This window comes from Corvus cornix, chromosome 3 (genome assembly GCF_000738735.6).
Source record: "Corvus cornix cornix isolate S_Up_H32 chromosome 3, ASM73873v5, whole genome shotgun sequence".
In the NCBI taxonomy this organism is placed as follows: Eukaryota; Metazoa; Chordata; class Aves; order Passeriformes; family Corvidae; genus Corvus; species Corvus cornix.
This window is the reverse complement of record NC_047056.1, coordinates 108,826,935-108,839,069: the sequence shown is the minus strand read 5'-3', so window position 1 is coordinate 108,839,069 and position 12,135 is coordinate 108,826,935. Positions and strand designations below refer to the sequence as shown.

Sequence of the window (12,135 nt, the reverse complement as noted above, 5' to 3'; positions counted from 1 at the left end):
ATTTGTAAGCTGAGGAATGTGTTTCAATATTCCTTGATCTCTTTTTTCATTCGAAAACAGTTATTACTCACAGTTACTAGTAATAACTATTAGAACAATATATACTTCTGACATCTATAGGAATTAAGTAACTGTCTTTGAAAGTTGCTAACACCTTTGCATCAATGATGGAGAAAAATGTCCAGTTTTGCACAAAAGGTCCCTTTTGGCCCAGCTACTATAGCTGCCCATAAGGATGCAGTAATTGAGGCACCTGGACCAATGGAGCAGTGCATGACTAACCCCTGTGTACAGCTGTGGTTCAGCCAACAGAGGGAGAGCTGAGGTGCCAGAGTCAAGCAGGTGTGGAGTACAGCCAGGCCTGTTCCTTGGTGTACAGGCATTTTCTTCCACATATTTCAAATTCCTCCCATTTCACTTCTCAGCAGACCCCTGGAATGAGAGGCCTTTCAAAGCCATGTGTCTCACTCCACTGACCTGGCAGCAATCACAGACACCAGCATCACAAAGTTGCTTTGTTGAGTGCTTCATAGTCATGTGCAAGTGAAGAATCCGAGCGAGATGGACTGGATCTTAAAGTTTCATTTTTCTCCATGGAAATGGTAGTAGGTTTCCCAATGGTAGCATCGACCTTTGCTTAGATTTTGATTATAAGCATTTGTGGAAGGAAAGGAAATCTTCTGGATCAACAAGGAGTCAGTACATGCTATTTAAATAATGCCTATAACTACAACATGTTCCAAATTATTTTGACTTTCTGAATGGAACAGTAACAACAAACTGACTGACCATTACATGATTTGGGTTAATTCTAGCTAGAGCAGCTAACACAACTCCTTACAGGTGAGAACAGATGAACAAATTCCAGCAAATAACAGAGGGCAGGCTAAGCCAGGGGGAAGCCTGGAGGTCTGGCTGCGCCCTCACAGTCAGCAACTGTGCAGGTACAAAGAGCGAGCTCCTCACCCAAGGGAGCCAGTCCCAAGCTACGCTGTAAAAGCAGGCAGGTGGAGGCAAAGAAGAATGAGGGACTCTCCATATGGGTTCCACAAGCAGGTTTATTGCAAGTGAAGGACCAGGGACAAAGAGCAAGTTTCAACAGAAGGTCCAGAGATTCCATACTCAGAGAGATCAGTGTGGAGAAAGGGGAGATAACCAATAGGGAAGAGCAATAGGGAAGGAGTCTACAGGGAATTAACCAATGGGGAACACTTGTAGGAGGGGTAAGAGAACAACCAGTGGGGCATCAAGTAACACAGAACTTTCCAGAACTAATACATAATCAACTAAGGGGATAAATATTTATGAACTTACGCATAAAACCAGGAGGGGACAACAGAAACCAATCAACTTGCAACAGGCAATCGGAGAAACAAAGGGTTGTGGGGACTTGCCCTCACCACAGAGGTTGTCTTTAACCTTCAGTGCCTGACCCCTAGAGTCTGGATTTTGTTGTTCCCTCTGCGGTCATTGTGGCCGCAGCCACTCTCACGGCAACAAATAACACTGTCAAATAACCCCAGAATTTCCAGTTCAGGTTCTCCTTAACTCACAGAAACTCAAATCTTTCCAGATCTGGTGTGTGTTTTTCTACTGTGATGCAACTGCTCTTTCGCACATATTAAAATTTAACAGACTAACGTGTTATGTTTGAAATTTTAATCTAGACACATAACAAAGTAAGACCTGAGTAGGAATGCAGAAGAACCTGCAATTTAGAATGCCACTGGAGCCGGATTTTAAGGGTATTTTTGTTCTCTCTGAGTTTCAGATTCTTAAGCATCTTTAACTATCTGGCTCTGAGTGAGGCTCTTTGTATGCTAATGATAGGCAGATTAATTCAGTAGCTCACTTGGAAGATTTAAAGAGAGGAAGAGAAGACCTGCCTGCTGGAACACTGAACCCTGGGTACAGCTGTTCAAGAAATACAGCAAAGGACAGGTTTGAACACAAGAGAACATAATGTACGAGTTAAATAGGTTCTTTCTGAGCTTGTAGCAGACTCACTCTTAGCTTTCACTCCTTTCCAATTTGGCATCTGGCCCTTCTTAAAATTTCCCTCTACTAACAGCAGAACAAATTTAAAACCACTCCAGAAGTACATTTAATTCAGAGCTTGTCTTTTCTCTCCTTTTCTGGTAGCTGCTCTGTTGTCAAGCAAAATAGTACTGCCCCTCCCAGTAGAGTGAGAAGGATTCCAGCTAAATGCATTGCCCTCCACCTTCCAGCAAACATTCAGAGCTTTCTTCCACTAATAAGAGATTTATTTCAGCTGAAGAACATATCCACAGGGGAGCAACTGGTCCAGCTCATTTTCATGCTGATATATTTTCTTCTCTGGGAACTGCAGAGCAACAGCATCACTGCTGCAGCACACAGCTTAGAAGCCACTAAAAGTCACTCCTGAAAACAGGTATAAAAGGTTTTCTGTCCCCAGATTCTCTCCTCTACACTGCAGTGTGGGGGGCCCTCTCTAGTCTGAGCCAGATTAATGTGTACCTTCAGAGAAGCTGTATTACTTCTGCTGTTTGACTCTCTGCAAATTTTACAGAACTCTAAATCCCTGATTTAATCTAAGAAATTCGGAGCTCATGTCCAACTAAAAAGCAAAAATTTTCAGAAAAAATGGGATCAGAAAGCATCACATGCACTTTAAAAATCAGGGGAAGAAGATACAGCACCACAGTTGCAAGTTTCATGCAAGCGTGTGTTCATGGATTCAGATGGTGTCTTCAAGATCAGTAGTTACAAACTCATCTCCTGCACACTGTATTACTTGATAATAACCCACAAATGGTGACAAACCTATTGTCACTGCCTTGGATTACTGAGCAGAGGTCCACAGTCACACAGCTCTTGTTTTAAGGGTCCTCCAATTGCAAAAGGTTGAAAATCATTGTCACTGTGAGAAATGGACTGAAATAAGTAAAAAATTAGTCATTGTCTGTTTCACATCTCTTTCTGAAGGCAACTTATATTGCAGCTGACAGAAAGTTAGTTTTCAGTAGATGAGAGCATCAACCAGATCCTTTGTGGTGTGACACAGAAGAAGCTTCCTGCTTGTAGAAGATCTCCAATGGAATGACGATATTTTAAATTTGAAGGGAAACATTGATCACAAATGTTGCTGGAACCTGAGAGTAAGAAAGTGAGTAAAGCCATGCTGAAATGGGCGCAGCAAAATCAATCAGTTTCTAAATTTAAAACTAAATTAATAAAGAACTGAATGACATTTCCCAAGTTGCTGCAGAAATCTAGAAAAAAAAGCAGAGTAAATTAAAAACACACCTATTTCATGGACTTCCCTTCCCTTCCCTTCCCTTCCCTTCCCTTCCCTTCCCTTCCCTTCCCTTCCCTCAGTAACCTTACCACCTGTTGGCAGGATAGGTGGCATCACAACCATTCTTAAATCAGGAGACACCCATTACAGCTAGAGCTCCAGGCACACAGAGCTTCCCCCTCAGCTTGAATCCCAGCTTTGTTTTCTGTTTTGCCACAGAGCACGTCCTACAACTCCATAAAGCCAAGAGACATCTGCAGGTAAAGATCTCAGAATCACTTGCTGTAAAGTAAAGAAATGCTGGAGCAAAGTGTTTTCAGAAAAGACAGTTTCCACTGTATTAAAAAAACCACTGAATTTAATGTGGTTTAGGGCAACTAATAAAGACAAGTGATATTGCAATAAACCTATTTTTTGAGCTGTTCATCTTTCTTTATCATGGAAATGGAGAAAATATGAACAGCATATTCATGAAATATGATGCTGGAATGTGATCACTGCATTAATAATAATCATTCTACAAGCTGTATTTAATTAACTTCAAGAACTGGAATTCATTGGGGGATGGATTTCAACCACATTCACTCCACTTACTGGTATTGTATGTGATGTAGAGATATATCAGTTCATTTAGTACTTTTCAATAGAGAATGTGAATCCCTGCACCATTTTTGTTAACAACAACACACATACAAACAAAAGCAAACACGAAACCTTCCGCCTGACTGGGTTTTTATCACTGAGGGTGTACCAGCCATCATTTCAACGAGCCCATTAATTTGTGATGGTGGAATTATCTGTTTTGATCCATGTCCTAGAAAAAGTCAGTGGAGAAAAGTAAACTCTTTCCCTTAGTACCAAGGAATCCTGAGGAATTTTATCCATGTCCGTTCATGAAGTAGGCAGTGTGCATCCAGGTTGTCTGCAATGGCATCCCAGGCAGATTTGGTGCTCCTTCCCTCAGAAATCACAAGTGAACCAAGGTGCTCCCTGGGCTGGATCCTGCTCCCTGCACACCTCTGGAGAGGAAGGTGTGATGTTTCACCTAATTCAGAATACAAGATGATTTGAATGTGGCTCATTTTTCTCTCTTCTTGGTGGTGATGGTGTTGTTGTTATTTTTGGGTTTCTTTGTTTTGTTTGTTTGTTTGTTTTTTCCTGTATTTCCATCTTTTTCTGCATCTACTTAGGCTGCTATAACTAGAATAAAACTAGAAAGAGAATGAAACAGCCCTGGAAAAAACATGGTCAGATGTCAGTGGCAGGAATTTGCAAAACCCCGCCATGGGTGAGGCTTTGACCCCATGAAACCCCAGGTCCTGTGAAGAGATACCATCTGACTGCTGCCACTGCTGCCATGGGATGTGGTTCATTCCTTGGAAACATGAACTATTTCAACTCAGGACAGTCTGACAGGCAAGAAAATAAGTTATCACAGCTTCGTCCTTTTCCTGGGGAAAAAGGATGAAGAGTAATGTGGCTCTTTTCACCAGAGTCTGTTCTATTTACAAACACTTTTCTTTGCTGTTCCATTTCAATCCCATACAAACAATTATTAGAAATGCAGATTTATTTTTCCAAATGTAATTGTGTTCTGTAAACCACTCAAGTGCTGCTAACCATGACAATGTTAGCTGGCAAGGCTCAAAGGGGCAGCAGCTCTTGGAGGTAGATGTTTGTGGCATTTCCCTTGGAAAAGAAATACAGAGGCTGAAAAATTATGCATAAAGTATTCCTTACACTCCCCAAAACACTCATTTGCCATTGCTACCTACAGGAAAAACAAATACACACTGAGGAAAAGCCTCCTACATGGTACTCCCTTTATAAGAAGGTTATGAGCACACTATAATTGTAGTAGTGCTGTGCAAGCTTTTCAACCAAGGACTTACCAGTCACTGCCACCCAGTAATTACAGTAAATTCAGTTTGCCTCTATTTAATTTTTTTACTTTGCAGACTGGTACTGCAGCAGTGAAAAAGCCTATGTGGTCACAAGCCTGCAGGAGATTGATGTGCAAAGCAAGATGAAATTGTAAAAAACAGCAGATTCTTAGAGATATCATATGCAGAAAAATCAGATAAAATAGGCAAACTGCCTTCTCATCATAACAGTCTTCCTTTTGTGGGTATCTGGGCACAGTCAAAGCTCAACTGATTAAATGTAGGCATCTGTATCAGGTAAGCTGGATCACGTCTTGGATTTCATTGCTTGTTTAACAGAACAAAATTTCTAGGAAAATAACTTTTACAATTTGTATTTACCTATGAACTTAAAAAAATAGATATTATATTGAAATACTTTACGAAGAAATATGCTGAAATTAGTATTAAGTTCAGGACATTCATAAAGTATAATTACCTTAAAATAGCTGTACAAACTGCACCTATGACAATTGTTATTAAAAAGAATTGTTTTATTTATTTACTATCATATAACAATTTGCTTGCCATAGAAAAACTTTTCAATTTCATAAATACTCTTTACAGCTGGGATTTGGTACATACTAGAATGAGATCCCTGCCAGTGTGAGGACCTGGCTCCAAAACCATCCTTTGGGTAATCATTGTTGTTTGTCAAGTTAATTGTTGATCCAAATGTACAGAAATGTGAATATGCTGGCTTGTTTATAGCAGTAAAGATGAGTGAAAATCGGGGTTTTTTAGTTCCCAAATCTGTCAAGTTTTGTGAAATCTCCATTTTATAGATGAAGAGGTAGAAAATATAGTGTCTTTTCCAAGGTTCAATGGAAGGTCATATATGAACCATCCATTAAAAAGCATTTATTTTATAAAAAATGTTCTAGAATTACTAGAATTGTTCTAGAATTACTTAATTCTCTAATCACTTTGTCTGTCTTTTTTCTTCTACAGTTTTCCTGTTGGGTCTTGTCACTGTGAAATATTTGAATCTTTCTAGGACTACACTTTCTTTTTAAATATTTGTACAAGGAATTACACAAGAAGTGCTGGAAGTTAACAGTGTTTTTTTGGACAAGAAGATGATAAATAGCATGGAGAAGAATCCTGATTAGAAATCAGTTTTATTGCCTCCCAAACTTGCCAACTCGCAAGTTCAGTTGTTTCTGGGGAAGTGTTTTAATGACTTAAACAATATGCAAAAGAAAGACAATATTGATGGCCCTAATCGATGTTGTTAATCACTCCAGGTTTCCAAACCGGGGGACTTGAGAAGTACTAAGGTTCCCTTATCAGCTTTGATTGCAGCAGCGGTTTAGGAAGGAAATGGCCAATTTTTGCCTCAAAACAGACATTTTTAAACTCTGGAAAAAATCTTTTTGAAAACTTTAACCACAAAAAAAAAAAAAAAGATCAGGTAGGAAAACATTTGAAAACTGAGCTGCAAAGACAGACAGTTGAGAAGAGGAGATAGACACAATTCCTGTCTGAGGGGTGAAATGAATTTCAAGGGTGTAAGTGAGATGAGGTTGAACTGTATCCACCCTTCACTATAAAATGGGAAGAGATTTAAGGCTCCCTAGACTTCTATTAATTTATTATGTTCATGTTTGTTAGTGCTTCTCTTTGAAAAATGTTTATGGTGAGGTTTCTTAAATGTCTATATATATAAATATGTATTTCTGGTTTCTTACTCTGTAATTTTAATTTCTTCATTTATAGCTGGAAATGTTGCCAGAAACAAGGAAAGTAAAACAATGTGATACAAAGATTTAGTTCAGGCAGCTCATGGAATTTGGAAAGGTCACAGAATAAAGTACAGAATAAAACTGGAAAGAAAATAAAACTCTCCAAACCATAATTTGAGCATAAAATGTAAAAGAACTTTTAGGCATGCAGCTCTCATACTGTAAGCTGATCCCAAGTACAGTTTGATATGTCCACTATCAGAATTTCCTGTTACTCAGAATTCATGAGATGTGAAAGTGTGCATCTGTGGAGATCAAACGTAATGCTTAAAAAATTCACCATCAAAATGTATAAATAGTCCTGCTATTTATACCAATTGCTTGGAGTTTTATCATCAGAACTGCGGCACTTACCATTGTACACATCAGAGACCAAGGGAGACACGTAAATGTTTTGAATAGAACATAGTTCATTATGGTTCTTTTAATCCATAGAGTTTTACGAGCTTTAGAAGGGACTCCATATAAAATTAGACCTCATTCATCCAAATAAAATGCATTGAAATAAAATGGGTGAATCTCAGTGAATATTCAGCTCTGCAGTGCTTTTGCACTGCTCAAGGATACACTGCTGAAGTCCTTGCTGCTAAATAACACCCTAATGATTCTTTCTGTCAACTAAAAGTCTAAAATATAAAAATAACTGTAAATATTTTTCTGTCATTACAGGGGCAGATCTCTATAAAGAACAACATAACCACTGTGCAGTGTTTACATATTTATTTTAAATGCAGTAAAGACTTTCCTCTAAACTGAAAAGAGCGGCAATAGTCTTTTATACTCTAGGTAAGGAGCAAATTTAGGTGGAGTTTCTATTTGTTGAGCCTCCCAAATGATGAATGTTTAATAAACTCTCAAGCCTCCCAAATTAAGAATGTTTAAATACAAACAAAATACTCAGATACAATAGATGGGATTAATTTAATTTTATGTGTTTCATATTTTAGATGCCTCTTTTTAAGGTAGTCCCTCAGTCATTTTTATTTGTAGTCAGTGGAGAGAAATTGAAACTGGGATTCACCTCATCCCACTGCAGAGGGTAAAACCAGTTCAAATTATTTAAAAAATATAATATTTCTCATATATGATAATTCTGTTCAAGTTCAATGGTTGTTAAAGACACTAAACCTGGAGTCTGTTGGAGTGTGTGTAGCTTCATCCCTTCATGCAAAGCCACGATGATTCACAGCAGAAGGTCTGACTCAGGGATTTCTAAAAGTCAGTGAAGTCAACAAATTTTGAGGTTAGCATGGTTTGGGAGGACTGAAGATTTTTATTTACTACAGCAGTTCAGTTTACCTCACAACTTTCATCACACCCCACTTAGAGCAGAGAGCACTTTAAAGCTCCACAGCAAACTCTCTGTAACAGATTGGTGGTGTCAGCAAGGTGTCACACACCAAGGTAACACCAAACAAAGCTGCACTTACAGCTCCCTCAAGGCACTTATAATTAACGTACAGGAGCAGTATTCTCCATAAGAGATCCCATTCGATGCATTAAAGGTGTTTTAATGAGCAAAATGCATGAACTTTCCAATTTGCTGCCAGATTAAACCTTACTTTACTTTGCTGCCCATGATTTGCTCCTGCACAGTCCCTTTTCTCATCCAGGTTCTTATGTGGAGTTTGCACCATGAAACGGATTTGCATATGTCACAACAGCTTCATTAAAAAGCCACACTGTTCAGGCACACAATCTTAATGAAGGACAGATGACAAGGAAAGGACCAGGTTTACCATTTCATAAGAAGAGCAAACAAAACCAAGCTTTTGGTGGAAATTCGGAAGAGTTTTAGACTGAGCTGTCATCCCAGTAGTTTCACAATCAAATTTCTAACTGTTCCAGTGTTATCATCATCATGCACTAGATTCAAATAGGGGTTTATGATTTGCTCTAAACATAGTTAACACTTCCTTGGACTCACCCTATTTGGGGCAGTATGTGAATACAGGAGCTCATCTGCTTAACCATGAGGCAAGGAGCACCTGATTCCCAGTGTTTGTCAAGGTTCTCTGAAAAATTTTGTTATAGGATTATCCCAAAGGCCCAGGACTCAATCCTTTTGCCTGTGCATAACCTGTGAGGTTTATTTTTTTTGGCAGATGTGTGGTATTTCCCAAAGGAAAAAAAACATGCAGGACTTTTACAAGTGTGTGATTTCCCTTCAGTACTTGGACACTTGGTGCATAGAGTCTGACCCCCAACACATGGAGGATAATGATGCACCTGCTTTCAGTGATTAACACAGGGCACTGTAATCATGTGCAACACCAGATATCCTCATGGACCGTGAAGCTCCTACGTTTCAAGCCCAAAGATTCTGCTATGAGTGTCATCTGAGTCATGTCAAGTATTTCAAAGCACTGCTTCAAGAAAGAATTCCAGAAACATCAAAAATGCCCTTTTGTCCTTCAATTCAGAGCAGTTGTTTAAAACAAAAAAAAAGAAAAAGAAAACCAAAGAAACCAACCCAACTAAAAAGCAGCAGACCCTTAAAGCAGTAGCAGTTTTTCCTTTCTATGAGTCCTTACCTTAGCTCTTTCAACTTTCAGGGACAGTTTTTTTAATTCCTCTTATGGATGAAATAGGTGTTTGTACTTGTAGGAGGACAAAATTGTCCACTGCTGTAAGTGTGCAACCACAGGCAACTAACAAAGCTTCTTTGATTTTTCTGTCATATGTCATCAAGCTTCAGCACTTGCTTTAATCTCTGCTGCTTTCCCCAGTGCATCCAAACATTTATGCCTTTGTTTCCCTTCCCCTTATGTTTTTCTTGTTTTCTGGCTGAACTTCTGCTTCTGCAGTGTAAGCTCCAGGCTTGGTGCAGACCTGGTCTCAGGCACCAGCTCTAATTATATAATTAAGTCTAGGCAATAAGAAGCAAGCAATACTTTCAGTTTATTTGCTTTGTGAGGAATCACACTCACCTGGGTCAAAATGACCTGACAGATATTTGTACATGCCATCTGTTTCTGTAAAACACATGCTTCTCAGTGCAATGTTACCCCTTCTCCTCGTGTTTCATTCCTTATCCTGGACTGCTCTTTGATGGGGTGTTTTGCAGAGGCCAGACCCTGTAAAAGCCTTGACACTAGGAAGACACAAAGGCATTAAAATTTTTACTGTCTCGAGAGAGACACCCTCTCAGTACATCGTGATCATTGGCGTCATTAGTAAGATTGCAAGGATTCGGAACATCTCATGTTGGAAGGGACCCATAAGGATCATCAAGTCCAAATCCCTGCTCCATGCAGGACTACCTAAAACTAAACCATGTGACTAAAAGCACTGTCTGCACACTCCTTGAGCTCTGACATCATTAGCATCCTCACATTTCAACAGAACCATGAACATTCATTCTATATCATGAAGAAAAGCAGTATCTAAATATGATCAAAACTAATAACACCTTATTTACTCTTTCTTCTTGCCTCAGCTCCTTCTCAAGGTGTTGTCCCTTATGCTGCTGCCTTCACTTTCTTGGTGTTCCACTTGAGAGCACACAACCGACAGCTTTCCTAAAACATGGTCATTGCCAAGCTTCTGTTGGTGGGCAGCACTTGAATTAACCCCGTTCTGAATTGTGCCTCACAAAATTCATGGGAATAGGTGTATGTCATGTACCAGTGGTTTCTGAGCTGCAGGCTATAGGGTAAAGGCTGCAATTACAAGGGGAGCACCTGTCCTCCTTTTATCCTTTTACTGGTGACACCGATGCCGTTGGACATTATCTTCTAGAGGACAACCTATATTAAGAACCCCCCAGGGCTGGGGTCTGCCAGACTGTGCCTGCAGAGCTGAGATTTCAGCATGTACAGTACCATGATAAAGCCTTTTTTAATGTGTCTTTGGCCACGTCTGAGAAGAACACACAGTGGCTGAAATCACACTCCTTCAAACAGCAGCTGTTCTAGATGAACTCCTGTTTTCTCTGTGGCATTCTTACCAATAGTTTACCTGGTAAGGACAAGTTAAAAAAAACCCCAAACCATTTAAAATTAAATTCCATGATTTTAGTTTTCTGGAATGACCATGTCTAGTGACCTGGTATGCATTATAATGAGGGCTGCTCTGAGGAACCAGAATGAACCCAGAATCTGGGATCACAAGCTCTTCCCCAGCTGGAGCAGCTTTGGGAAAAGAGAAACGGAACAGGATAACCAAAGACTTGCTGTGTCAGAAAGTACGTTTGGATCTGTTGGCTGTGATGGCAAAGCCATAGCAGCTACCACAGTCCCTGGCCTTCTGCATGGGCAGTGGTTTTCTTCCTCTACTGCTCTGCAGCTCAGGGTTGTCACTCTGTCACTCTTCATGAGGCTGCTCTGTAACCAGGAGCACAGAAATGCAAGGTGGATAGAAGTGAAATACAGCCCTTTAAAATGAGCAGGGAAACAGAATGAAGTTCTCCAAGCAGTGTAGCCAAGGAGGTGGGAATATGTGTGATATGTGTGGGAGCAGAAGGAGAAGGCATGTATTTTTAAGACAGTTTTACTATCAAAAGTAGAATTTTGTTTAATCTGCCCTCTCCTTCAGCATCCCATTCAACCAGTTGGTGCTACAGCACACCAGATTTGGGGTTTGCTCTTTTTCTCACCATCCTTGTATGTGTCTTCTACAGTTTCTACATCTTTCCTCAAGTCTGTGTTTGTACTTTGCCTGTTTTTCTGTGTTTCTATCAGCTGTCTTCTCTTGTGTCTTATTTTTTCGCTCCCTCATTTAGTTTCTCTTCTGTCTTTCTGACTGACTGTGTTCTCCTGGCCTCCTTCCAGCTTTGCAGCAGTATTTGTCCTCACAGCATCTTGCAAGGTTTTCCTTGTGCAGCTAGGTCTTTTCTTTTTCCTAAATTATTAAAAATTCTAGGCCTTTTCAGACTTCATTTTCAAGTGCAATATTTTCAGGTGTATATCTGAGACACTCCCATCAACCTCTGTTCACCTATTAAAAAAACAAACAAACAAACAACTCTTGCTGTAGAGGTGTTGAATAGAAAAACACAATTTGCCTAATAAGAAAGAGAAGAGCAGAAGGTTTCTCTAGGGGAAGCAACTCAGTCAAAGCAAAGACGCACTTATAAATACATCTCCACCACTCCTCATTTTGGGAACAGTGACTCAGATCTCCCAAAAGTAGACACCTGGTGACTGATTGGTTGAATTTACCCTCCAAGATCTGCAGGATCATTGAT

General features: G+C 39.7%; 1 long non-coding RNA gene across 3 annotated transcripts in view; it reads left to right on the top strand.

Annotated features, from left to right (window-relative positions):
• The first annotated feature begins 2,004 nt into the window (after window positions 1-2,004).
• The window catches only part of LOC109143724, a 50,597-nt gene continuing 40,466 nt past the window's right edge, over window positions 2,005-12,135 (top strand). For 2 of the 3 annotated variants that reach the window (XR_005604308.1, XR_005604306.1), the window contains exons 1-4: window positions 2,005-2,413; window positions 2,968-3,148; window positions 5,239-5,460; window positions 6,154-7,733. This is a non-coding gene — a long non-coding RNA (uncharacterized LOC109143724). Of the gene's footprint in view, window positions 2,414-2,884; window positions 3,149-5,238; window positions 5,461-6,153; window positions 7,734-12,135 lie in introns of those variants that run through there. The other variant, XR_005604307.1, reaches the window with a different exon arrangement.